This window comes from Leptidea sinapis, chromosome 8 (assembly GCF_905404315.1).
Source record: "Leptidea sinapis chromosome 8, ilLepSina1.1, whole genome shotgun sequence".
NCBI classification, from domain to species: Eukaryota; Metazoa; Arthropoda; class Insecta; order Lepidoptera; family Pieridae; genus Leptidea; species Leptidea sinapis.
This window is the reverse complement of record NC_066272.1, coordinates 9,785,410-9,812,598: the sequence shown is the minus strand read 5'-3', so window position 1 is coordinate 9,812,598 and position 27,189 is coordinate 9,785,410. Positions and strand designations below refer to the sequence as shown.

At 34.6% G+C, this 27,189-nt stretch overlaps 2 protein-coding genes across 11 annotated transcripts in view; both read right to left on the bottom strand.

Annotated features, from left to right (window-relative positions):
- LOC126965602 (uncharacterized) overlaps positions 1-27,189 on the bottom strand; it is a 160,628-nt gene that overhangs the window by 79,608 nt on the left and 53,831 nt on the right. The gene's annotated exons all lie outside the window — the stretch shown is intronic.
- Positions 11,976-27,189, bottom strand: part of LOC126965614 (uncharacterized) — a 136,364-nt gene continuing 121,150 nt past the window's right edge. The window contains exon 5 of the transcript XR_007729566.1: positions 11,976-12,001. The gene's annotated coding sequence lies outside the window, so the exon portion shown is untranslated. The remainder of the gene's footprint in view (positions 12,002-27,189) is intronic.

The window sequence follows — 27,189 nt, the reverse complement described above, 5'->3', positions numbered from 1 at the left end:
AAAAGTTTTATAAAAAAATGGCTCCGTCATAAATCCTATTACTCCACTGCTGAATATCTAAATGATCGGACAGCCTGAGACTAGATTGTGATTATTTTATAGCGATAGAAATGACTGTACAATCTATACTTAATATTATAAAGCTGCAGTGTTTGTTTGTTTGTTTGTTTGAACGCGCTAATCTCTGGTACTACCGGTCCGATTTGAATGATTCTTTCAGTGTTGGGTAGTCCATTTATCGAAGAAGGCTATAGGCTATGTTTTTTTTTTAAATTAGGGATCCGTAATAAAATTGCTATTTTGTAACACAAGGTGTAAAATCGAAAACCTATTTTTGCGTGCGCTGCAAAAACTATTGACAATAGAACAAAATGATGTACAGGCTATAATATAGGCAATATTTTATTACTTATAAAACTATCGCGTGAATTATACTTTATATGGCAAAACAACGTTTGCCGGGTCAGCTATATTGTATATTTTTATTGAAAAGATCGCAAAAAAAAAGAATGCTGGGAGAGTTTCTTGCGCCGCTTATTTCTCTCAGAGCTCCATTTGTTTCCGAAGCGGTAGTAGTATCTAGTAGTTATTAGAAATGACACCAAAAAGAATTCTAAAGGAAACAATTTTGAGAAAATAAATGCCTTTTATGCCTTATTATTATTTATTATTTGCAGAGGGTGGCTATAGGGCAAGTCCTGATTGGGTCCTAGTAACACCGCGTCCAGAATTGAACTATTGTGTTCGCCATTCATACTTATAGCACGTCGTCAAGCCCTGCCGCATTTGTGAACTGCAGTATGTTCTTGACGCAAGTATTACAAACAGCATCTGGGAGTAGGGTATAGACGCCAAGGATGGTGTTACGCTTATGCATTAGTGGGCCGCAATTTCAGAGAAGATGAGAAGGCGTTTCATCGGCCCCGACACTAAGTCACGCAAAAATGAAAGAAGAAAGAAACACATCAATAAAACATCAGGAAACACGCATCAGATGGAGCAAGTCACGTGCGCGGCGACCACGAATTCAATTTTCAATAATTCGCCACGGTTCCACGTTACCTAAGTCTTAATTAACCACTTAGTTTGGCAATCAATCAGCAGTCTAGTTTCACCGGACAATTTATCAATTAAGCGGCCGACGCATAACATAACATGACTGATCTGGTCATAAAAATAATGATACAAAAAAGTTACTTGGTTTTATGATTGAACAAAGTGATGTTTTGTTCCTCGAGGGCGTTACACTTTGCTTTGAAATCAATATCCGCTGCTCGCAAAAGAAGAGCAAATTACTGTGGCTTCGAGTGACACACGCTATTATTCGTAACTACCTGTGCGAAAAAAAAATATTATAACGAGGATTTGAATACTCGATGAGAAACTCGAAACTCGAATGGGTAGACACTGCGAAAGTTTATATTAAAACACAAAATATAATGACGAAAATATTAAACTTTTATATTGACACTGTATATATTTTTCTACACGAGTTTTCAAAAGTTCTCAGTCAAAACACCACTCTACAAGTACCTGGAGCAGGAATGAGCTACCATTATCATGTTTCGTTTGGTTGGTAAAATTCAAGTCAAGTGATAAGCGAAATAACTGTGATGCCGCTAACAATTTTACGTTCAATTTTTTTTTATGACAATAAGGGACAAGACGAGCAGGACGTTCAGCTGATGTTAATTGATACGCCCTGCCCATTGCAATGCAGTGCCGCTCAGGATTCTTGAAAAATCCAAAAATTTTGAGTGGCACTACAATCGCGCTCGTCTCCTTGAGACATAAGGTGTTAACTCTCATTTGCCCAGTAATTTCACTAGCTACGCCGCCCTTCTGAACGAAACACAGTAATGTTTACACATTACTGCTTCACGACAGAAATAGGCGCCGTTGTGGTACCCATAATCTAGCCGGCATTCTGTGCAAAGGAGCCTCCCACTCAATTAAGAATCCTGAGCGACACTGCATTGTAATGGATAGGTCTTATCATTAAGCATCTGGTTTTACTGCACTCGAAAATTTTTTTCAATGTCAAAAGAACTGCATACGACCTTTTAACAGCGCGTATTGCCGCTAAAAGTAATGGAAAGAAATAAAATTTAATTAAATATATATATTGCGTCGAATACAGTACCTACACATTATCAGTTTTAAAATGTGTATTAGTGTCTTCTATTCGGCTAATTTAAATAAGCATGCAATAAAATTAAAAAGAACGATCGGTCCTGCGCTGCCCTCATCCAACGTGGTCGCCATTCGAGAACTTTACTGCCCCAACGATAGGATATATTCAAAAAAAAAATTATTGAAGTAGGCGTTACTTTGCTGAAATCCATAATTATACAATTGATTTGAGTTTTCTTTAGTGTTAATTTAAATCCGTTTCAGTCTCGTGGCAGATTTTGGCGAGAGAACACGTCCTGAGGATGCCTCATGTAGAGGCGAAACACGTGTCGAATTGTTTAAAGACAAATATTGGCGGAATTAACACTAAAGAAAACTCAAATCATTTGTAGGATATATTCATTTAAAATTAAATATTAATACCCACATATATAAACTATACCTTAACGTATATCTCCACCTGTCTGTCGTTTAACATAATTAAACACGCAATGAATATCTATTGATAAATTATAACATTACCTTTTAGAGTCGATAATTGACGTCCGCCTATCGCTTTGGCATTATCTTATGTAACTAATAAACGGCTGTTACATCTTTTGATTATAATATTATGTAACGACTTAGATTTACTATAAGAGGTTAGTTAATCTTGCGTACTTTTATTAATGCGCACACTTATCTTGTCGATATCAAACTTCGATTTAACATCTCGACTTATTAACGACTTCTAACAATTCATTTATCGGATTTAATAAACTTATTATATAATGGATGAGCAATAAACATCTATTAAAGATTATTTTCAAATATGTATTCATTTCCCGCAGTGCGACAGAGCAGTGCTAGATTATTGGTACCACAACGGCGCCTATTTCCGCCGTGTAGCAGTAATGTGTTAGCATTACTGTGTTTCGGTCTGAAGGGCGCCGTAGCTAGTGAAATTACTGGGCAAATGAGACTTGACATCTTATGTCTCAAAGTAACGAGCGCAGTTGAGTTTTTCAAAATTGTTGAGCGGCGATGCATTGTATTGGGCATGGCGTATCACTTACAGTCAGCTGATCGTCCTGCTCGTCTCGTCCCTTATTTTCGTAAAAATAGACCAGCCATACTAGGGATAACCGGTGTGTATCGATAATCGCACTCTTCTTCAATCTTCTACAGTCTGAACATCCAAAGCTTAGTAATTAATTGATACAACTGCCTAGGTAGGATTTCGAACGAATCGAATACATAGAATAGTGTTTAGATTACTTATGTGTTCTAAAAAAGTACAATTTTCAAATCATAGATTAAGGATTGGTCTCCGCTATGCTCCAACTAGATATCAGGCATATTCGCAAAGAGCGGCAACTAATACTATTCGAACAATGTGTGACGTTGACGTGCCCACATGTTCTGTTAAACTTTGCTAATAATTGAAACTAAAATGCGGGGTTGCGTAGTAAAACTTAGTATAAATCATACCTACTACAAACAAAAAAAAGACACTGGGATCACATATGATCAATAAGTATTTTGTATTTTATTAACTTCAATGTAAAGTAACACGAAGCGTATGTTACGAAAAATTTTAAAGATGCCAATGAGTGTCAAGATGCCACACACACAAGCATCTAATAGTTGCCGTAATAAAAAAGGTTATTGTTCTTAGGTAGTGCAGTATCTAGTTCGCGCGCAATCCTTAAGGCGACACTAAATGCCAGCGACCTTGAGCGATATGAGTTCACGGCTGCCGGCCTGCCATCTATGTAACAAAGTCAATATTTTCAAAATTCTTGCTTGGAAATCAGTTTATATGCTTACAATCCTCGTTATTCACTACTAATCTGAATAAATGAACCTACACAAAAAAGTACAAGCTATAAGAATAACTTTTCTGAGAGAAGTACCAAAAAAATGCGTCACGCCATGCCAAAAAACTTGTTTAACTTCAAAGAAATGTGGTAGTTCAAGAAGGCTAGGCAGTCTTAACTATAACCAACAGCAAGCATTAGCAACCTACAAATAAGACTTAAGGATATGTGTAACAGGATTAAGTATTGTTCATAGCTCGAAATGCTATACTTCCACCACAAAGCTTGTCTAAAAACACCATGTTTGCGTGTTTTCCGCTTACTCTTCGCCTTAATCTAAGTTTCAAATGCAATTCAATCAAGCAGAACAAGTCAAATGTTAACAACAGCTTGGAATGTGTAATATACATGACAAACAAAAAGAATACCAACCAAGCGTAATTCCATCAAATGTACGAAGCGAGCCTTTTTTTCCTAGAGAGCTGTCAGTAGTGTTTTGACTGATTAATAGTGGACAGGGATTGTATCGATTTTATACTTCACTACGTTAGATAATTTATATGTCTAGATAGTCTCTTGCTGTAAGAGAACCGGTAAAAACAGGCCAAGAATATTAGTTTAGTGTGCGTCAAGCTAAATCAAAATCAAATCAAATCAAAATCAGTTTATTCACGTAGGTCACGGAAATGACACTTATGAATGTCAAAAAAAATTTTTTTTTCTTATTGAAAGGGTTAAAGGGTTGAGCTAATGAGAAGAAGTAGCAAGAAACGCATTGCCACTCTTTTATATCAAGATTTACAGATCATTTCAATTACAATATAATATGTAAAATGATGCAACAAACACACTCAAACATCAAAGTCAAAAAATTAAATGTAAATTAATACAAAAGTTATTGAGTACAGTAGCTGCATCATCCACATACACCATAAATCAATAAAGGTACGTCTTACACTTGCGATTTGTATTACACTTTGTGTTGCTCACACGTGAGTTGCTTAAAATAGAGGGTAGTTCTAAATTTTTTTCGACAAGTTCATTACATTTAAAGTTGTAGTAGTATTAAGGCTTCAAAGTATATAAATTATTAGCAAGTCTTGCCTTATCACCTGCATCTTATCTGCGGTTTTTATTGCGACATCGAATAGAAAAAATGACGGCTTCGATATTAATATTCGTTTAAAAAACATTCGACCGTGTACGAGTACCAGCCATGTTTTTGTGGCAGGTGGGTTGGTTAGCATAGTGATTGTGATCCGCGTGTCAAGACACGTCAAATAGATATTATTACGTTCGTTATTATCACTCAGCCTCGTGTTTTTCTTTTTTTTATGAAATAGGAGGGCAAACGAATCTGTGGATCAATTTATGGTGTCCACAGGCCAAAGTAACAAGAGCATTTCCGGCCTTTATACCATTACGTGCTTTTATGTAATATCGAACTACAACCACCCCGGAGTCATTATGTTCATAATGACAAACTTTATCACCTGTTTAATATACGAGCATAATCTCTTATCTCATAGATATATCTAGATATCATAGATAGATCTACCAAAAACAATTTTTTTGATACGCAATTTGCAAAACAATAATAGTAAACATTGGAGCATATAAGTAATTTTCCATCTGAAATGATTGTTGAAATAGTAGTGAACAAGAGCTGATTCAGCTCTAGAACACGCCGGCCGCTGCCGCGGCACGCTACGCTTTTTTACCTTTTTGCGAGAATAATGACTAGAGTCCCCTCATATTGTGTTTTATTCAAATTGGTTATTAAGCATAAAAAATATACTTAACGAATTACTCACTTCTACCTGTCCTCTCTTATAATCTTCCCCAATCTATATTAACGTTAACATAAAAAATGCCTTACGGTTTTTGTTTAGTTTATTATCTCTTTTGACCGGATCATGATTTTTTTACTTACTACCGCTGCGGAAACAAGGTTACTTTACGATGAAAAAACAACAATAGGAACATTAATTGTTCATAACTCCAAGGTTTCACATGAATATGCACGATGGAACTAAGTACCTACATGAACCGATTATTTATTACAAGGGGCCTTCCTGACCATTCAGTTACATTCGTTCTCAATTTAATGATCTTTTTCTGCAGAATCCTAATCAAAATTCTTAAATAATAAGTACAGAAGGACTGATATCTTGATAATTGCTTTTTAAATAAGGGCGAAAGGTCAAAAAAACATTAACGACATCAATTGAGTAGTTTCCGCATGATTTTCTTTATGACAATATGGTAGAGACGAGCAGGATGTTTAGCTCATGGTAATTAATACGCCCTGCCCATTACAATGTTATGCCGCTCAGGATAATTCAAAAAATCCGAAAATTTTTAACGGCACTACAATTGCCCCCGCCTCATTTGACCAGTAATTTTACTAGCTACGGCGCCCTTCTGACCGAAACACAATAATGTTTACACATTACTGCTTCACGGCAGAAATAGGCGCCGTTGTGGTACCCATAATCTAGCCGGCATCCTGTGCAAAGGAGACGAGCGCAAATGTAGTGCCGTTCAGAATTTTCGGATTTTTCAATAATCCTGAGCACTGCATTGTAATGGGCAGGTCGTATCAATTATCATTAGCTGAACGCCCTGCTGCATCACCCTGTGCAAAGGAGCCTCTCACTGTTAAATGATGCATACACAACTCCAGACTACATATCATATTTATTTATGTAAATTTAATCACTTACCGAGTATTATTTGAAATGCAATGTCACTAGAAAGTCACAAACGGACAGAACGGGGACACGAATTAAAATGAAAATAACGTGGGTAAGTAACAACAAGGTAGGCTGAAGGACACCGCGTTGAAAAACATGCTTACCTCGCGTCTGAGGACATACAAGTTAAATTAAACTGTTTGCCCTTGGAATAGCGGCTAATTTAAAATGTACTGTACGTGTGAAGACATCAGTTCTTCAGCAGAGCGTGATGCATGAAGTGTAGTAGCTACTGCGTTTTTCGATCGTCATAAAAGAACGTATTCAGAGACAATAGGTACTTAAAGACCGAAAATTCGATTGTTAAATTTCTCATTTATTCAGTTGACCCTTATAGTTTGTGAAAATTTCATTTATGATTCAGTTTGTTTTCAAACGATGAACGTACTGCTTACGCAATCCTTCAGTCATATATAATGAAAAAAATACAAAGGATCTTTTTAACTGATCAAACAGTCTACTATCGGCCGTTTCCATTATACTATCTACAGATGGAGATAAATTACTACCTTCTACTGTCAGTAATTAGCTGTCAATAATCTGAAGCCGTCCCAATATACCCGATAAGTCATCCTAATCGCCTTATATTGGGACGCGTGAATTGCAATTTCTATACAAACTTCTATTGCTGGTAAGCTATACGTCGTCCCATTGACAGACAGCGTGTACGGATAAGGTGAGTTACCGTCGATAATTTTATTGGGACAGAAAAGCCAAGGATAGTTACGATCTTTATCTCAAGTAAGACATATACTAAATATAGGGAACGGCCGTAAAAAGTACATTTACCACGTGAACTAGTCTAACGATCAAATAGCTCTCTCCATACACAGACAAACTGGTGAAATGGTAGATAAGTGCGACCCAACTTTATAGCCCGCTACGCTTTGGTTTTGCCAGAGACAGTGAGCAGAGCAGAATAATAGGAATTATAATATTGTCTCCTGCGATTTTCACGGTTCTGCTTTCGATACTTTCTTTAGTAATATTTCTGGTCAATATGACGGGATACTCCAAATATGCGTGAACACGGACACTTCCTTGGACACGGGCATGTTGAATCTGGGATATTGCAAAAAGTTGCCTTATTCAGTTACGATCAAATTATCAAATTATTACCGTTAAATTTTTCTAATATTACCATAAAATTTATGACCCCTTCAATAAAATACATACCCTCAATTTATTACTGCATATCAAAATGGCGTCGGTAATTTGCCGACAGCGCTAATGAACATAACATGCGGGCGAGTGAATTGAATGGCCCTCGTTGATAGAGGGAATTGTCTGCAGAGCAATGAACTGCTCATTTAGATGCGAGCATCGTGTCGAGGTATACTTTTGATGGCCATTAGTATTTCATTAGATTGTACCTACTTTAGTGTTTCTTCTTTTCGAAGATTTTAATAAAAACCCCTGCATATCTAGGTCATACTTAAAAATGTATAATTTGAAAACCTTAGACTAATCTACACACACTCAGAATTTTTTATATTTCGGTCAGAATGGGCAAGAAAGTCAACTAACGGCTGTTTTCAATAACCTATCTATCCTTAGTGGCTACTGGTAACTGGCTAGAGGTAAACAATTTGTTATGTTTTTAAAGTGATAACCCTCACTTCTGGGATTAATACACAAATAAAATTTGAAAACAAAAATTTTATGAACAATGCGGGCCTCGAACCCACGACCTCTCGCCTTCCGTGCGAGTGCTCTCCCAACTGAGCCAGCCGTTCGAGTTTTATTAATTTTACTAGAGGTAGACAAATCTATCCTTTTACGCTTACATACATTTCAGTAACCTATCGACATAAAGCATTGTACTATAACCATAGAAATCTTAATATTATTTAGATTTCTATGACTATAACTATATTGGACATAACTATGGATAGATAAGATCTTGTCAATAAACGGTGACAGCAATGTATCCGCAACTAGAGATACGTTATTGAAAACGGCCTTAAGTGATCTTACGGTCATCTTAGGTAAATATTCTCCAAAAATTTGTTTCCACTTGAATACAATGTCACAATTGATCCTTGTGCAATAATCTTTTGTTTTGGCACAACTTTCGCCGAGCACAATAGTCGTCCTTTGACTCTTAAGTGGAAAGCGTTTGTCTACTGTTTACATTACGGTTGAGGCATTGGCGAAAGTAACGTTTTTATGTGATGACATCCGTGCCAAGTGCCAAGTGCAAACATGTTCCTTAGCCAATATCTTTTTAGTAGACTTTCTTTGCAAATATGAATTGTAAAGGATGGAAGCTGTTTTATTCATTGACCTCGATTTGTACGATCAAAACGTTAGCTTCTAAGTATATTTGCAATTTCCGGTCATGTGTTAGTAAGTTTTTATTATCTGCTAACGACTCTTTAAATATTTTGTCGTGTCAATACCTAACGGCTTTTTGCTGTATCATCGGGTGACCTAAAAACTTTACATTTACTAAACAACATGTCTTTCAAATTGATGATGGTTATATTCTTAATTTATATTTGTAATAGGTCTGGGAAAAATGATTTCGCATATAGTATGTGGAAACTTGAAATAAATTTCTTTGGCTTTACTATTTGTATCTGGCCGGTTTTGATGTAAATAAAAAAGTAATAAAATGAAACAAATTAGTAAAAGATTGTTTCTAGCTATATTTTTTGTTTTCCTTTCTGATAGAATGATCAAATCTTATGTAGAAATTCAATACATTTCAAAATGTTTAACGCAAAGGAAAATATAAAACGCACGTTTTCAATCCGGGAATTTTGATGTCAAAGATGCACCTTGCTGTGGTTGCCCTGTTATAGATATGATGGACGCCATTTTGGAAAAAGTCGATTGCAAGAATGGCAAGTCAGTAATTACGATATACCTAGCTGATGAACTGGGAATTGATCACAAAACATTTTCATTTTTTTTTATGAAAATAAGGGACGAGACGAGCAGGCCGTTCAGCTGATGGTAATTGATTCGCCCTACCCATTACAATGCAGTGCCTCTCAGGATTCTTGAAAAACCGGCACTACAATTGCGCTCGTCACCTTGAGAGATAAGATGTTAAGTCTCGTTTGCCCAGTAATTTCACTAGCCACGGCCCCTTCAGACCGAACTGAAGCTGCTTCACGGCAGAAATTGGCACTCAATTGGCAATCAAACAGGCACAAAAGTAGTTTGACAGCCACCAGTCCAGTGGTATATAGTAGAGGATTTACACAGGTGATCAGAAAGGTGCAACGTCAGATGTCAGTATTATGATAGATTGAATATCAACGCTGTAGGTATTTCTTTTCGTCCAACTCGAGTCATTTAAGGACATAATGTATTCGTTACTGATTTTCATTGACACATGGCCAGACATTTGACCATATCAGTACTTCGTTCGTGATCCAACTGACATTGATTTACCGTCAAACTATAACTCTCTTTTTTGCCAAGAGATTGGTTAGTAATCTAATCGCGTGGGTAACCCATGCGATTATATTGTATCTTAGAAGGCATAAAAAGGCACTTATTTTCTCAAATTTGATTCCTTTAGAAGTCTTTTTGATGTCATTTCTAATAACTACTAGATATTACTACCGCTTCGGAAACAAATGGCACTCTGAGAGAGAAGAAGCGGCATAAGAAACTCTTCCAGCATTTTTTTTTGCGCTCTTTTCAATAAAAATATACAATATTGTACAGTCATTTCTATCGCTATAAAATAATCACAATCTAGTCCCAGGCTGTCCGATCATTTAGATATTCAGCAGTGGAGTAATAGGATTTACGACAGAGCCATTTTTTTTATAAAACATTTAAATTTATTTATTTATTAGATAATGCCTGAACAGTGGCTGGGACTTTATTATAGAAGTGTATATATTTACCCTTAAAGCTATTATGTATCTTATGAATCCTACTAGAATTAGTTACAAGCAATCCCTTATTTCTAGTGTTATAATAATGAAAATCACTATTAAGAGCAAAAAGATGACGATTTTTGTAAACGTATAGTAAATTTTCATAAATGAACTGACAATGAACAGTCATAATATTGATTTCTTTAAATTTTTCTTTGAGAGACTATTTTCCTTCTATAGTATCTAGAGAAAAAGAAATTATGCGTTTTGAAATTGCCACATCTAAGGAGACAAAAAATAGAAATTCTTGCTTTATTCATAGAATTGGAGGGAAAATTATTATGCTTATAGCCTGTTGATAGTTTTTGTATGTCATGTATTGAGTGAAGAAAGATACTCTAGATTTGTGAACACAGGTGGCGATTTGATGATTGGCAACTTCTCAATATAATATATATCAAGGTTAGAGACGAAGAAAGTGTATAAGGCCAGTGTGAATGAAAGTGTTGGAAGGGGTAGACCTAGGCGGACGTTTCAAGATCAAATCAAGGACGTCTTGAAAAAAGGCCAGGTCAAGAGTACCCTAAACCGGAGACCATGTATGAAAGGAATAACGAAAGTGGACGAAGCGAAACAAGTATGTAAGGATCGTAGCAAGTGGAAAAAAGTGGTCTCTGCCTACCCCTACGGGAAAGAGGCGTGATTTTATGTATGTATGTATGTAGGTTAGAGACGAATTTCGCATAATGGAGAGAGATTATACCAGTATTAAATAATCGAAAAATAAATGATTTTAGGAAAAATAAAGGCATGAAAAGATTTTATAATATTATCCACATTTAATATAAATATTGATATATATAAACAACTTGTTATTTTTAAAGTGGTATTCCTCACTTCTGGGATTACTTATACAGATAGAACTTGAGAGGTCGCGGGTTCGAATCCTGCATCGTTCATAAATATTGGTTACAAATTTAATCTGTTTAATTAAAAATATATTAATTATAATACAAGAATAAAATATACAAACGGTCATGTTTAGTGAAACATGAATGACGTCATGGCTCAATAATCATGACAGCGGCGATTGAACTTTTGGTTTTTTTATCACTGATTGCTGAGGCGTGACGTAATCATAGGCCATATCACTTACGAGCTTTTTCGTGCGTATTTAAGGCCGCTATCTCAAGAAATCGCCAAAATAGCGCATAATTGAAACCATTTCTATATATAAAGCTTATATTTTTGGAAGACGAAAATTTATTTATTCATAACATATCAATTTTTTTTAGACTGCGAAAAAATTCAGCAAACTACCTCTAACTTTTACAGTTGGAGCCATGTTAATTAATGTAAAATGACATAGTTTTGTTAGTTTTGTAAAGAAAATTGTATTATGTTTGTAATAAATTAAAAATGCTTCGAATTCCGAATTAAAACTATGGCGATCTTGTGCGAGAGAGGTAACCTAGCTCCGCTCGGTTCCTCAAGGCGGTTGGCTTGGTCCCCAGCCTTAAAAGTTGACTGATATAAACAACTTAATAACTTAATTATTTAATAATGTGCGTCTCAGTTTATTTTATTGCTGAAAGTTTTTTTTTTGAAAATAATATACATGTTGTATGCTTTGTTCACGTCTCCGTTTGTGGCTTCATCTACAGGATCTACATTACACGCTAGAAGCCTTGGGTTCGAGTCCCGCATCGTTCATAAAATTTTGTATTCTAGTTTTATTTGTGTATTAATCCTAGAAATGAGGGTTATCACTTTAAAAACATAACAAATTGTTTAGTATGACTGACTTAACATCTGATGTCTCAAGGTGACGAGCGCAGTTGTAGTGCCGTACAGATTTTTCGGGGTTTTTCAAGAATCCTGAGCGGCACTGCATTGTAATGGGCAGGGCGTATCAATTACCATCAGCTGGACGTCCTGCCCGTCTCGACCCTTATTTTCATAAAAAAAAAATAGTTTACTTTAATAATTATGTAGGAAACGTTCATTCATAACTTTGGTAGCTTGGTTGTTAAATTTATAGATACTATGGTGTGGTTTTGAAAAAACCAACCATCAAATATATTTAAATATAACAACAGAGTAGGGATAAATATTTACTTATAAACTGGACGTAATTCCAGAAAAACGTTCCAAACCACAATAATGTCGAAATTGAGTAAGAATACAAAACTGGTCAAGTGATTCATATTAACAGACTGACAAAAAATGGCAGCCATTCTGTCACTATATATATAACATCCTCAGTAGCCCAACCCACATGTATGGAATACACTAATACTTATTAAACTTTAAACACGAATTGCTTAAGGCGACACTAAATGCCAGCGACCTTGAGCGATATGAGTTCACAGCTGCCGGCCCGCCATCGATGTAACAAAGCCAATATTTTCAAAATTCTTGCGTGGAAAACAGTTTATATGCTTACAATCCTCGTTATTCACTACTAATCTGAATAAATGAACCTACACAAAAAAGTACAAGCTATAAGAATAACTTTTCTGAGAGAAGTACCAAAAAAATGCGTCACGCCATGCCAAAAAACTTGTTTAACTTCAAAGAAATGTGGTAGTTCAAAAAGGCTCGGCAGTGTTAACTATAACCAACAGCAAGCATTAGCAACCTACAAATAAGACTTAAGGATATGTGTAACAGGATTAAGTAGTGTTCATAGCTCGAAATGCTATACTTTCACCACAAAACTTGTCTAAAAACACCATGTTTGCGTGTTTTCTGTTTACTCTTCGCCTTAAAATGTGATGATTGTGGCTTGGAACGTTTTTCAGGAACTACGTCCAATGATAACTCAGACAATGTTTCAAACTTTCTCATGAGCCTTATATTCACAACAGAGCTAACCCACTTTACACACAGCAATTAATTTTAATTTTGTCAAATATTACTTCGTATACAAAAGAAACAATAACTTAATATTTCACACCAAGTTAATTTATACCAATTATCACATAGGTAGGTACTTCTTTTGTGTAATTTTATTTCACGCTTTATAAATGTGTCTTGCTTCATATAAATTTATTACAGCCCAAATAAGAAAATAATGAAAATTGATATTCGTAATGTCATTTATTTATTTATTTACAAGTAGGTACAATAACAGATAACAAGATAAAACTATCATCTAATAACAAGTACAGCATATTTTTATGATCCTGAGATCCAATTAAAATTGTACACATCATTCACCAAATACAGTAAAAAAAAAATAAAATAAAAAATTAATAAGTGGACACAATAGTAATTACAGTATAACGAAATTTAGTTAAACATTAAATTATTTTAGATAAACTAGAAAGTTTTATAAAGAGTATTTTTAAAAATGTCTACATTTGTAAAGAATATATCAAAATCAGCACACACTTCGTTAAATTCTCTACAAATTCTCATAATCGGGTTGTTATGCGATACATTATTATTTGAGAAATTGATCGAAAATAAACATGGAATACGCACAGATCGTGTTGGAACTTTAAAGTTTATCAAACTTAATAGATGACTATCCATAAAACCATTCGCAATGTTATGTAAGACGCACATATCAGATACCCATCTCCGTTTATCAAGACTATGCAAGTTAAATTTACGTAAGCGTTCAGAGTATTCGGGAATTTTACGTCTAACACCCAACCTGCTACAAAGAACTCTTACAAACCGCCGCTGAATTGACTCTATTCTATCACGGTGAACATTATAAATTGGAGACCAAATCACTGAGCAATACTCCAGGATACTTCTCACTAAACCTTTGTATAATAATATCCAGGAGAATACCATGTTTATCATCAAGGGAACCTTTGAAGTAGCTTTAAGCTTTCTAAAATATTAGGTCCTATTATTGTAGAACTTAGTAGTTTTTTTTTATGAAAATAAGGGACGAGATGACCTGTACGTTCAACTGATGGTAATTGATACGCCCTACCCCTTACATGACACTGTCCTAAGCGCGTTGGCATGCAGGTGGGACTCCCCACTGCTGAGGCATTGGATAGGTTTGCATGCGCCTCTAGCTAGGTGAAACTTATTGTGAAAATAACTAACCTTACTAACATAATTTTTAAGATAAATTGTAACTAACATACAATTACTAACACTACCACTAACATTACTAACTTAGTCTAAGAAAAATTGTTACTAACTTAATAACTAATACTAACTAATGTATAGTGTCCGAAATAAATTATTATTATTATTATTATTATTACAATGCAGTGCCGGTCAGGATTCTTGAAAAACCCAAAAATAATCACTGCACTACACCTAGAGACACAAGATGTTAAGTCTCATTTGCCCAGTAATTTCACTAGCAACGGCGCCCTTCAATTATCCACATGGTGAACGAAAATGGTTTTAATCAAAGATCCACAGATCATGATGAGAGAACTGATGAGTTCAATTATTACAAGTAGGTATTTACACGCTTGCGAAAATAATCATTTTTTTTTCTTCCAATTTTTTTTAGCACAGAGCCCAGTTGATAATAGCAGTAACACTTAATCAACTAAGTTATACTCGAAAAAATAATGCATTACAAAATTTAATTGAGTAGGTAATAAATAATCAATAACGCCGTGGCTCTTTTAGCCTTATCAGCGCTGGAAACTTATATAATACATAATTATAATTTGAAGTATAAGACTGCATTTTTGTGGGTAATGAATGAGACTGAGCTATCACGCTCGGCTAGGTAACGGTAGTTCGGGTAAAGTTGACATGAGTTGACTAAGGTAGCGTATCAGCCAGAGCATAATTTAACAGGGTAATAGACACACAGTATTGGGAACTATTCTACAGTTTAACTCTATTTTATACTTAATAATAATCTAATATTCAAAGATAAAATTCAATAGAAATGAATACCAGATCCGTCCGGTTTAATTCTGGCTAACGGGCAACGCAATATAGACAATGTTCATTAACAGGATGCTTTTATCGGGTGATTGCTATGTACAGTATTCTTATCTCTCATCTTCAGAAGCTCTGCATGTTCGTAGGGTCAATGTTCCCAATATTGTACTAATAATAAAATATTCGTATTTTATTACTCAATCACACACAAATACTTATCTGTTTGGGATGAATTGTTTGAAGTGAAAACTTCTATAGTCGCGATACATCGCCGCACTCGCCGGCGAGTGTGTGCTTCTCATTTTTTCATCTTCACCTTCATCACCTTCCCACAAGCACACAGCCGGTCCGAGGTTCGAGTCATCTTAAGAGACGCCCCGTGAGTACTTTAATATAGCATAGTCATGTGTGACTGACCCGTCACGCTTGACTTTGTAACTTTTAACAGTCATTTGGATAAGGACAGCTTTGGTTGACTAAGGAAGAATTGCTCGAATCTCCCCTTGATGAAGTTCTCATGTAGTCTTAAACACAAACTGTTTTCTAATTATATGATATCACAATATGATATGATGTATCAAGGAGTTCATATCCGCATATAAGAACTCATTGTTGTCAGGATGATTGAAAAGATACGGAATAATAAATTATTCAAATTAGAATATTATGCGAATAAAAAGACAATCAAATAGATGATTTGAAAAAAGAACTTGTGTGAAAAATTGTTTTAAATTATAATATTAGTTACAATCATTTAAATAAAGAAGTATCAAGGCAACGTAATCGTTTGATTATAACATTACGATCCCAAGTGTGAGGAAAAGGATACACACTACAATATCTAAAGACATAAAAAAATTGTTAACAAGACGTATTGTACTTCCATAGATTTACCCTTTCAACCACCGTGACCTACATTCCCAATATACAGCCAAATTGAACGTGAAAAACGTGCCTAGGTCGACTTAGTCTAACCACTTCCACCCACTCTACATGAAATTATATGCATTTTTATATTCTCTGATCCGAAAATATAAAGTCGGGGACAAAAGTAACTATTACATAAATCTTAAAAGTAATCCGTTAAGGCATATCACGGATAAGTGTCAAGTAGTTGATTCATGGCTTTCCGATGGCGTATCGACACCATGCTCGCCTCCATATCTTTAGAAAGTGTACTTTGATCAACATGTCTCATGGATATGCAACCTGTATAGCCTTATACGTCATGTGAGCTGTCACTCGTCGCTTGTACCACTCTCCACACAATTTCTTCCTAAGAAATAATGTATGATATGCTGCAATACTCGTTTTATTAGAAACATGCCTGATAGCTTATGACTTGAGAGTATTTATTTTGAAATACTGGTGAGAATGATGTTGAATAATACATTCATAATTATCATGTTGTTTTATTCATTATTTTGTTTTTATTTATTTAAGAAAACTTTACAGCATTTCTATTTTACAAATGAATACTATAAAATCTTGTACCTATACTTTGTTCAACTCTCAGGTTGTGGCTTCATCTACAGGATCTACTTTACAGTTGATAACCTGCTCAACCCCAGTATTTGCATATTAGGAAATTGAGATGTCGCACTTGTAAATCTAAACAATATGTTATGTTTTTTTAGTGATAACACTCACTTCTATGATTAATACACAAATAATGTACAGGGTAGATGTAGCCGTTCATAAAATTTTGTATTTCAAATTTTATTTGGTAATTGTATAAAAAAGAAGGAGTCCTGAATAATGTGTCCTTGTGATACATGAATTATTAAATAGATACTTAATATGAGTATAGTGTATGTGAATATGTGTTCTGAATATGTGAGAGTGATAAAACTAACTCATAAGAGTTGTAAGTAGTGTGTAGTATTCAGTCTAATTTGCATTGTTCTCAGACGATATGTCACTTGAACGGTTAGCTCAGTTGGCAGAGCACTCGTGGGTTCGAGTCCCGCATCGTTCATAAAATTTCGATTTCAAATTTTATTTGTGTAAAGTATAATAAGATCATATTGTATTCATTTTAATAGCTATTGGTATATATTATCATATTAAACCTTGGCGCTGACTAATATCGCAATACTTAGGGCACACGTCCAAGTTTTACTAACGTAATAAATAGCTCATATGATGTAATGTAAGCCTTGAACTCTATGCAGTTAGAATCTGCTTACAATGATATCGAAGAGTCACGACAATGGTCTTTGGACTTGGTCACTATTTACAAAATGAATATCTATTTAAAATATTCTATTTAATTCTAAAAGCAGATCAATGCCACGCGTCACGCTCTGAAGGTGAAGAGTAACAAAGTTCCAATTAAGTATAACAACTTAGTTATAACGAATTTAGTAGTTACCTATCATCATCATCAGCCGGAAGACATCCACTGCTGGACAAAGGCCTCCCCCAGAGATCTCCACGACAATCGGTCATGCGCTGCCCTCATCCAACGTAGACTGCGAAACTGAAGTGGCAGTGGGCAGGGTACATAGTTCGTCGGACAGATGACCTTTGGGGTAGAACGGCAGAACTGCAAAAGGGCAGACGCAGTGTTGGTAAGCCCCCCACAAGATGGACCGACGATCTAGTCAAATCGCCGGAATTCGTTGCATGAGGGCAGCGCAGATACCCGAGACCAAACTTAAATCTGAACTTTGGACTACAATAGCATTATGACTGGACGATGATGATTATAAATGGAATTATTAAGCGTATTATACTGTAGTTATAGCGTGATTAAAATATGCACATAATATATTTTTAATTCGTATATCTAATAATATTATTTATTCATTCTTATTTACATATATACAGATCTAAATTTGGCATTTACTGAAAATTACCTGTGATCTTCTAACCTGCTCGCAAAATTGACAACGATATATTCGGAACGATACGATAATACTCCGAATATATCGCACCTACCCTACTATAACAAATGTTCCTATCCCATATCGTTTATCGTAACAAAATCGTAACCATAGACTAATATTTTGATTTTTTTACGATGTTAGTGTAAATGAATTATGCACAAACCTAAACTACTAAATATTATCTGTGCTATGTCGCTGTTAAGTGTCAAAAGTCAAAACATAGTTTAGGCGCTCAGGACCATGCCAGACTCTGCACCACCAATTTGCATCATTTACACAAAATGTAAATATTCAAAAATTATGTAATGAATATAATATTACCATTTAAAATTGAATAAATAATACAAAACTTGCGGATAATAAAATGTAAAAAAAAAAGTAACTCAACCCTTCTCGTCGACTTCCTATTTCTCAGGCGGCCATTTGCATTACTTTTTAAGCATTAACGATCAACAAAATGACTTAAATTACTTCCGCATTAGTCCCGCATCGTTCATAAATTTTATTTTCAAATTTTGTGTCATATTTATGTAATTAATCCCAAAAGTGAGTGTTATAACTTTAAAAAACATAAAAATCTTCTGTCAATAAAATTATCTGACAGCATAATTTAGTAAATAATGTAAGAACCACAATTTCAACACACGTTTAGCATTATTGCTTCACAGCAATTATTGTTTAGCAGTTATAAACTAGTCAAGTTTTCTAGATTTGGATACGAATAAGCAAGCGGGTATTTAAGTACTTAGGCAATTCGTTCATAGAAATTAATTAGCTACAACCAGTCCAAAAGAATGTTAATTAGCAATCACCTAATGTAGAATACCACTTCTACATCCATTTCCTGTGCTTGAGTTCGTGCTTAGATCTCAGAGATCTCTGCATTCAAAGATTTTCAAAAAAATACTTGCCTCAAATAATCAATGCTTATCTATGGAATGATAATATCGCTACTTTTCGAACTTTGCTGTCGGTAGTAAATAAATTTCTTGAAATTTGACTCCAACATTTTACGTTGTTCCTTTCTTTTAAAATACTATGTTACTAAAGTAGAGTTATTAGTTTTTGTCCAATCTTTTGATTGGCATCATAAAAGTAGGGGTGTTTTTATTTTTTACATTTAAGTCGGTTCGATTCCCAGACGAAGCAAGTAATTATTAAAAAATCTTTGAATGCAGAATTACTAACTTTTAAAAATAACATAAAGTCTTCTTTCAGTAAAATGCCGTATCTACGATATTTAACGTACTTTCCCTTCATGTCCCATAACTTTGGGACGCCCTGTATATATAATAACTATTATTAAAATAAATAAATAAAAATACATGAAGCAGACGTCCGGGTGAGAGTTTTTTTATATATACTAATAATAAATATTCAAGTAGAACATAGTAATTACATAATACGTGTAGTAACAACTACGTGGGCACACGGCTAGAAAAGTTCTAGAACGCATGCTATATGTAGGTACGTAGCCAAATGCTAAATAGCCTTTACAGTTCCCTAGGGAATATCGCTATTTTACAAAAATAATTATTTGCGAGTTCTAAATAATACTCTTCAGCTTTATAATAATAATACAGTAATTCTTTACCAGTGGGAGGCTCCTTTGCACAGGATGTCGGCTACATTATGGATATCACAACGGCGCCTATTTCTGCCGTGAAGCAGTAATGTGTAAGCATCTGTAAAGTCTGAAGGGCGCCGTAGCTAGTGAAATTTCTGGGCAACTGGGACTTAACATCTTATGTCTCAAGGTGACGAGCGCAATTTAGTGCCGCTCAGAATTTTTGTGTTTTTTAAGAATCCTGAGCGGCACTGAATTCTAATGGGCAGGGTGTATCAACTAAGATCATCTGAACGTCCTGCTTATTTCCATAAAAAACTCTTCAGCATAATAATAGTAATAGTCAAAATTGTTACAATTTAGTAAAGAATTTGTGTTTTTTGCAAAGTAAAAGTCGTTATAGAGTAAGTAATGGTTTATTCACGTGATTCTGTATAAGCAATCCAATGCCACGGTTGGATGAACATGGATTGATTTCCATAAAGCAGCAAATTTAGGCCCTGTTCCCACTACGACCGGTATATCTGACGGAAATCGGACACCGAACAGAATGTTCACATTACACCGGATCCCGGATCTTTTTCGGTCTTATCCCACAGAACAGGTCGCTTGGACAAGCGTAATTAAAGTTTTTGCTTGAATGTCCAAGCTACACGTCTACTTTTATCAGAAAATGCGAGCCGAATCATGTAAGCAAGGGCAGGGTGAGCGGGGGACAGATACCGGCGCAAAATCGTTCACATTACTCCGGTCCGGTGGTTTAACCGGCACTTCGCAGTGACAAAACGCTCGGTAAAAATGCCGGGCTCGGTATTTTTTCCGGATCTGGCATAATGTGAACAGCTTCATATAATATATTCTTTAGCCCTTAGCTCTTCCGGCAGTTTTACCTAGCCTTTAAATCTGCCGGTCCGCCATAGTGGGAACCTGGCCTTAGTGTCGTGTTCATTCGCCAACCACGTCACGGCCGTTGCATTTTTGCCTCGTAATCCACCTCAAGATCGCAGGATAACGAATCATTGTGTGCAATACGCTGTTTTGATTGTGAGCTGTATTGCGGACACACACACTTATGATAGTAAATGCTCGTGAACGGGTGCTGCTTGTGGTGGCGGAGTGATCCTGTTGCCGGGGACTCGGTTTCTGATTCTTAAACGTTATTGTGTGTATATATATATGTGTATGGATATATACATGTTTATTTATTTATAATCGCTTATAGAATGCTCACAGAATACCTTTATTGATTTATGGTGTGTGTGGATGATGCAACTACTGTACTCAATAACTTTTGTATTAATTTACATTTAGTTTTTTTACTTACTCGTGTAAGACATTGACTATTTGACGTTTGAGTGTGTTTGTTGCATCATTTTACATATTATATTGTAATTTAAATGATTTGTAAATCGATGGAAATGTAAATCTTGATTATACAAATGATTTAAGTTTTCTTTAGTGTTAATTCCGAAAAAATAAAGAGACTATTTTAGTCTCTTGCCAGATTTTGGCGAGACAACACGTCCTGAGGATGCCTCGTGTAGGGGCGAAAAACATGACGAATTGTTTTTTTTTTAAACAAATACTGGCGGAATTATCACTAAAGAAAACTTAAATCATTTGTATAATTATGGATTTCCGCAAAGTAACGCCTAATTCAATAAATTTTCGTAAATCTTGATATAAAAGAGTGGCAATCAGTTTCTAGCTACTTCTTCTCATTAGCTCAACTCTTTACGTAGTAGCGGTATATTCAATAAGGTTTTTTTTTATACACATTCATACACAACAATACAATGGTTAGAGACCCTGACTACTAAGCTGGAGGTCCCGGATTCGAATCCCGGTAGGTGCAATCATTTGTATGTTGAATATGGATGTTTGTTTCCCAGTCATGAATGTTTGTATTTATTTATGTATGTTTAAGTAAGTATATTGTATTAAAAATAAATATATCGTTGACTTGTTGTACCCATAGTATATGCTATGCCTAGTTTTGGGGCAAGATAATTTGAGTAAAAGTGTGTGAATATTATTATTATTATTATTTTGCCATAGTCTCAGGCATATAGTCATGGTAAATTGAATGCACTGTAATGTGTACAGGACACTTTAACATTATAAGGCTGCTTCGACTCACGAAAGGTTTCGCGGAGGGTTTCGTAAATTAATTATTAATAAGTTACTTGATATTTAAAATTTGGTCTAATGTTATCTTTCTCAAAATCAACTATATCGTCGGTAGTATTTTTTTCGGCAGTTTAACGTACCTAAATGGGAAAATCATCAAAAATAACCTATTATATCTAGCGACATAGAACTAACACTAACCAAAATGCCAGATTATTCAATAAAAAAAAATTTAACAAAAAAAACAACCGCCTTCAAAAATACTATTCCAAAACAATAGATATAATGTGCACTAAAAAGTATAAAAATAATTGCGTATTTTTATACAATCTAATAACTTTTTATTTTATGATTTTTAGTGAATTTAAAGTACACTAACTAACAATTTGTCTAAATATGTGTAAATATACTAAATTTTTCAATGCAGCAATGAACGTAAGTACTTTGCAATTTGATTACAGACAGTGTTCCGTTACTCTGTCATTACGTAATCAGAACCTAACCAAACTCTCACCAAACTATCTTTGAAGTATATCCTTTCCAATAAAAAAAAGAACCATCGAAATCGGTTTGCGCGATATTGAGTTATTCGTAAATTTATCATCCACTTTGCTATACGTATGTCTAGCAAAATTTACAACTTTAATGGTTTCTTCATGGATTCCACTGTCAGATCTGGACCAAATTACAATGGGGCACTCGGGAAGCACCAGCCTTCAAATGAAAAAAGAATAATAAAAATCGGTTCACCCAGTCGAAAGTTTTGAGGTAAAAAACATAAAAAAAAAAAAGAAAATACCGACGAATTGAAAACCTCCTCCTTTTTTGGAAGTCGGCAAACTCATTCTTGTGTCGTTCATGTGTAAAGGTTAATTTTACAATAATTATGAGTTACATTATTAAGTGTACATAATGAATATTTACACATACAACAGAAACACACAGCAATAGGTTGCCTTTTTGCTCTTCAACGAGTTGCAGCGATAAAGTTTGGAATAATTTTTCTTAATTTTATTTTGAGAATACTTACAAAGTAAATTATGTTATACTAGCTGAACCGGCAAACGTCGTTTTGCCATATAAATTATTTTTAGAGTTAGGCCAACATCGCAACATTATCTTTCTAAAATAAACGTAGCCTAAGTTACTCCAGCTACAATAAAAAAAATTATAATTTTTTTTTTCAAATTAAAAGTTATAGAAATAAGATTATTTTGTATATAATATGTTAATATTTAAGGAATATGTACAAATTATTTAATTTAGTAAGAAATATAAGGCTTTTTTATTTTTATTTTATTATTAAATATATTATTTGTAACCTCGCCTGCGCAGGCCTTACGAATAATTACTTCTATTTGTGGCATAGATCATTTGTTTTTGCTGTCACATGGGATCGCATCTACAGCAAAATTCGAAAAAAACGGAAAAAAGCTTTCTCAAATATATAGGTACAAATGATAACATAATACAAAGTCACGGAAATATCCTGTTTGTATTGAACATATTGATAATTCCTGCCACGATTATGCAGAGTCAGTTGTTCGAACGCAGGGTTGCAGGTACGGGCTGGCATGCAGATCTCTGATAAGACCCACAACCTACAATTTACATTAGCAGGCTTAAGTATTCTGGTTTCGTGTCTCAAACTGCTGAACCAACATTAACTCAATTATTACCTACCTCATCTATATATAAAACGCACAAAGACGGCGTTGTGAATTTTATTCCTCATCAACCACAATAAGTACAGACCAGTATCATAATGAACTTCGACAAAGCGATTACTTCGGCAAGACTCTAGTTCGATTATACAAATGATTTGAGTTTTCTTTAGTGTTAATTCCGCCAATATTTGTCTTTAAACAATTCGACACGTGTTTCGCCTCTACACGAGGCATCCATGAAGACTCGTGCCAGATATTGGCGAGACAACACGTCCTGAGGATCAAAATACTTCAATAAATTTACTAGTTCGATCATAACAAGGGCTAGACGGAACACACGTTCGACTAGAAATTAGTTCGACAAAATAGTTCCACGACACACAGCTTCGAAGGGGTTATTACTCCTTCGACAGAACTCTTTTTCCAAAGAGGATGTAATCTAAAAAATCTCCGTTTTTTACAAGATTATAGCCGTCATCTGTCAATCTATCAATTACTGCACGTTTCATACAATCGAGGGAATCGCTTTTTTCTAGAGAGCTTAGGTGTCTTCTCCGGCAATTTAAACAATTGTTTCAAGAGAGTATTGGCCGCGGTGATTACATATCCTCTTCAATAAAAAAATGCGGCAAAAAATTTAAGGCGTTTTCGAATCGGTGAGATTATGGTAGCATAGATTTGATTATGATTTTTACGGTTGCGTGAAATAGAAAAAGTTTGATTTCGATGTTCCCGGTTGTGTAAAAAAATTTGGAATACTTAAAAAGAAATAAGATAATTGACATCTTTAAGAGAACAGCCGAAATTCATTTTCGATTTCAGGAGACCTAGATTGGGAGCATTTAATTGGTAGTTATTATCTGTGCCTCACAATTATGTATATTCTACGACGATCAGTTCTGCGCTGCCCTCATCCTACGTATTCCGGCGATCTTGACCAGATCGTCGGTCCATCTTGTGTGGGGCTACCAGCACCGCGTCTTCCGGTATTACGTATACTTCTATTAATCTAATTATATATACCTTCTTAGGTACATATTCACTTCGTATTAAATTAGTAACATATAAATAAGATAATGTATTAATGACACTTTGTCACCGGCCTGAGTTGAATGTTAAACTTTTTAACGTGAGCTGTCACTTATAACATGACAGTTAACTAAACGTTAAAAACCAAAGAGAATTTAAACATGTTGAAAACTACCAAGCAGTAGTGAACTCGACACACGTTGAATGAGGAGCTGAAAGATTAATGAGCGTATAATATCTCAAACGTTTCATGAATATCTAAGAGAGACGTTTCTTTTGAGATAATTTTGTGCAACTTTAATGTTTGCTGATGCTCTGACTGTAAAATATAATCATTTACGCTCGCCATAGAGTGACTATATGACTGTAGGTAGGTCTAGAGTACGCGGCTGTAAAGTCTTGATTCAAGAAGGGTACATGAAGCTTGCAGATAAAAAAAAACTACGTTTAAAAAACCGACTTCAAAAACTCAAAAGTATAAACAAACTTAATAGAGATTTAATTTAATACACCTCTTATGCAAATCCTATACCTTTAATGTTAGTAAAATACTATTATTTGTATGTGCTACCTATTGGTAGGGCTTAAGTCGGTGCTTTCCCGCTTGTGTTGTTTGGTTCTAGACGAAGCTATCCCGCTCAAAGTCACGCTTGGCAAGTGTAGGTACCTGCTATTACATTTGGCTTGGCACCGACTTAAAACCCTTAAAATTTGCAGAAGAGGTGTATTAAATTATATCTATAATAAGTATTTTATACTTTTGAGTTTTTGAAGTCAGTTTTTTTAAAGGAGTCTTTTTTATTTTTACTTTTAAGTGTCATTAATCAAGTAAACTATAAGATTTCGTTGGTTTTTTTTGTCATGTCGACGATTTAAACAATTTTTAGAATAGTCTGGTTTGATTCTTCATTTATAGAGGCAGTGCAATTAATAGATGAGAGATACTAACTATTAAAATGTGTGTACGCTTCGATTTGCAACAGTTGAAAACTAAAAAGACTACTCAAAGACGAATACATAAGAACTGCAATTAATGTGATTAGAAATTTAATTGTAATCATTATCACATGCGATTATCGCGACGTAGAAAGTCTTAAAATTATTTTTATCTGCAATTTACGATGTAATTAAGGATCATTGATTGTAAAATATGAGAATCAGCAAGACAAGTTAGCTAATTGTATTAATGGTGAATGGTTTTTATTAAATATCATGTTATCAAACACAAGTTGTGGTCGGTGGTTCCTCCACCTATCCTATAGGCCTGTTATGTTTATGATCTCGTTTAGCTCTGAAATATATCTTTTCAAATGCAAAAAGTGTTTTATAATTCCAACATTTAATAAAAAACTGGGATTTGACAGAAACCATTGCATATAGGTATAGCGACAGAATTACTTATAAGTCTATATCGTAAAATTTTTCACACGTTCTGCACGATTATATTAAATACTAGCTGGCCCAGCAAACGTTGTATTGCCATATAAAGTAATAAAAAAAAATTTAGGGTGTAAAAAGTAGATGCAACCGATTCTCTGAGATACCAAATTTATCGTACTACAATTATTGTATTCGATCGCCATCTTGCAACCGTATAGCGGATTTGTGGATGGAGCAGAATAATATAAAAATCGCGAAACAAAAATAGTTGTAGATCGTAGAAGGGCGAAAATTTGAAGTTGTGTCTATTTTTTAATGTCGAATCATAAAAATATAAAACAAAAAATAACGTCCAAAAAAAATTTAGGGGACCTTCTTAACATTTAGGGGGATGAAAAATAGATGTTGTCCGATTCTCCAACCTAGCAAAATCGGTCGAGCCGTCTCGGAGGAGTTCAGTTACGTACACCGTGACATGAGAATTTTATATTTTAGATATTAAAAAATATGAGCGTGGAAAAGAAATATAGAAAATTTCAAAATGTGTTTTACCTTGGGAGCAACTATCACAAAATAATTGTTCATGGTTGACCTTATTCTATAAGGTAAGGTTACCAATTAAGGCCTTACTTAATTCGTCGCAAACTCTATTCATTAAACTTCAATATGTTTAAAACTACATAAATGCTTTCTAATATATTATATATATCTACTTAAACTAATATTATAGAGGAAAATTATGTATGTAGGTTTGTAATGTTTTCACACAAAAACTACTGGACTAATTTCAAAAATTCTTTATTCACCATTAGAAAGCTGCATCTTCACTGAGTGACATAGGATATTTTTTCTTTCAAGAAAAAAAGGAGATGCCTAGTAAAATTTCAATAATATAACCCAAAATGTGAAAATGAAATAAAAAATCTATCATCGCGTGCGCTGCGGAAACTATTGATGATAGAACAAAAAAATTGTTCAGTATAGAAAGTATCAATATCTACAAATAAGTCCGCGATACCATATGTCCAACTACTGTAGATAGTTATGCCACAATTACTACTTTTTTCATTTTAAAATAACTTGATAATATAATAATAATTTGATATAACTGCAA